Below are 2,478 nucleotides of genomic sequence, written 5' to 3'. Positions count from 1 at the left end.
AAGTGGGAGAGTGCACATAACAACAATTATAACATGCTCAGCGTAATGAAAACACAATGAAAAAAATAAAATGATAAAAACTGAAATGTAAAATTTACTTGGTCATTGGGGGTATCAATTCTGAGTCTTGCCCCGTCGGGAGCCAGACTTGGGTGGTACGCGTTGGGGCGGTTCAAAGTAACTTTCTTTTTTGCCGGCGATACAGGTTCCTCTTCAGCTATTACAGGTTACTTAGACAGGGGTTTCTTCACAGACACAGATGCAAGGGACGGCGATGCAGGTGGGGCTACCAAAGGCTTAGACGGGGGCGGGGGTCGTTGGAGTGACGAGCTGCCCTGACCGGGCTGCTGGCCGCATTACCGGGTCCAAGAGGCAACCTCTGCTGGGTCTGGGAGAATTTCTCCTCAAGCCACTCTGCCATCTTCTTCATCAACCTGACCGCATCAGACATCCTTTCATTCTGGGCTGATGATCTCTCGGCCAGGACATCAATACTTCCCTTGATGGCATGCAACTCCATTCTGGCCCCGCCTAGCTCCGCCCTCATCACGGCCACCTCCTTTCATAGCTACTCAACATCTGCACTCACCACCGTCTCTTCTGGCTCCCTCTTTACCTTCTCCACCACTGCTCCCACATTGTAGAAGCACACATCCTGCCATTCCATGAAGAGGAGCCCCTTATTAAAGAAGTACTCCAGACTGAACAGTTCTGGGGGCTCGCACATCATCACATCGGGCTATGCCTTCCCTATATTCATTATAAAATTTCGTTGAATATAGGCGCCCAGTAGCTGGTAGGTATACATGTGGCGGGAGGGGTTGGCAGTCATTTGGTGGCAGGCTTGGCCCAACTAGTAGCCAAGGTGGACTTTAATTCTTTTCGACATGCACCAGGTGAAGTAGAGCTCGGTGGTGGTGAGGCTTGAACTGGCTATACCCATGAGGTTGTAGCCGATGAATTCTTGCACAAACCGGAGGAGGTGGTCTGTGATATGGATTCCCTTTGTGTAACATCTCAACTTTTTCATCTTGTTAAGGTGGGTAGAATGTAATATCTCGATTTTTTTTTTCTTTTTCTTTCTCAAAATGTTATCAAATGTTTAGGAAAAAAAATGAAAAGGATCAAAGAATAATATAATTCTAGTAAGTGAAATGTCATACATAAGTGAGCATATTGTCACACTAATGGAACCAAACTTTTTAATTTTACAAGTTTAACTACCATTATACATCTCTAAAACTATGAAATGGAATTCAAGAAATTAAAAGTGTACATGTGGGCCTATCAATTAAATCCCAGCCCACTTCTTAAATTTTGGAGTCATCATGGAAAGGCCCAACTCTCATCTTCTCTTTCTGGCAGCCCAATATAATTCCCCAACTCCACGCGTCGTTCACGGAAGTGGCCAAATCCTCCCCCACTGCCTGAAAACAAATCACCATCATATTCTCGTTGTCATCTCCAAGTTATACTACAATTTCCATCACAGTTGATCAATTCAAGGAAATCGAGACCTACAGAAAAGAATCCTTTTTTTCTCTTTACAAAGACAATTTTTCCAACCTAAGGTAATCACCAATCCCACTTCTTTTATTTCAAGCATCATCATCTAATAGACAAATTTTAATTTTTGGAATCAACAATCACATAAGAAGTTTCATAAACCAGAAGAGCAACTTCAGCTATGAATTTAAAGCTTTTACCTTCTCCTTATTAATCAAAATCTAGATAGAAGTTCACTAAAAAAAATAAAGAAAGAACTTAGCTCTTAGATATGAGATTGTGGATGCCCGGCGACGGACCACAACAGCTCACCGCGCGCCGGAGAACCCCTGTCCTGTCCACGGTCGAACAACGATGGAGACACAGCAGCGGCGGCGGCTTCGTCCATCTCAAGCGCCAACGGGAGTGAAACAGCGGGCAGCAGGAGAAGTGGCGGACGGCGCTGCTGCTGCCCCACGAGCACCCTAAGAGGCCACGCAGCAGGAACTGCGACGATGGCCGGAGGAGATGACGGTGGAGAGATGGGCGATTGGCGACGAACTCGCTGGAGAAAGGGAAGGAGTGGAGACGCCGCCTCTGATGTAGGAAGGAATTTGATGAATTTGGGGAAAATGGAACGAAGGGGATAGAGAGAGAAGTTGACCGGGAAGGGAATAGGAGGAGGAGGTTATAGTTCTTACTGAGAATGGTCTTTTATTAACAAGGACTAAAGTTAGTGTTTGGGCCGATTAAATTACGTAGAGCGAAGAGTTAATCGTTGAAATGAGTTGGAGCTCGATTAAGTGGTAAATTAAAATTCTCTGGATAATTTACTTAGTTCCCGAAGATGGAAGATGTTGAAATCGAAGGTGCGTAGGGCTGACCAGCGTCGCCCCGCGACGCCTTGGGCGGCCGCTAAGGAAATAGAAGGAAAGAGAGAGAGACGACGCTCTCAAGTCACATAAATAATTAAGTCTAATAAAGAAGTTCTTT

General features: G+C 45.2%; 1 long non-coding RNA gene across 1 annotated transcript; it reads right to left on the bottom strand.

Annotated features, from left to right (window-relative positions):
• Positions 1–1,121: 1,121 nt before the first annotated feature.
• Positions 1,122–2,216, bottom strand: LOC125196487 (uncharacterized). Its single transcript, XR_016128752.1, has 2 exons — positions 1,770–2,216; positions 1,122–1,427 (listed from the first exon to the last, which is right to left on the bottom strand). It is a non-coding gene; the product is annotated as an uncharacterized LOC125196487 (long non-coding RNA).
• Positions 2,217–2,478: the final 262 nt, after the last annotated feature.

This window comes from Salvia hispanica, chromosome 4, assembly GCF_029641045.1.
Source record: "Salvia hispanica isolate PSC_SH4W2 chromosome 4, Shi_PSC_v1, whole genome shotgun sequence".
Taxonomy (NCBI): Eukaryota; Viridiplantae; Streptophyta; class Magnoliopsida; order Lamiales; family Lamiaceae; genus Salvia; species Salvia hispanica.
The sequence above is the reverse complement of the archived record's forward strand: the minus strand, read 5'-3'. Positions and strand labels throughout refer to the sequence as shown.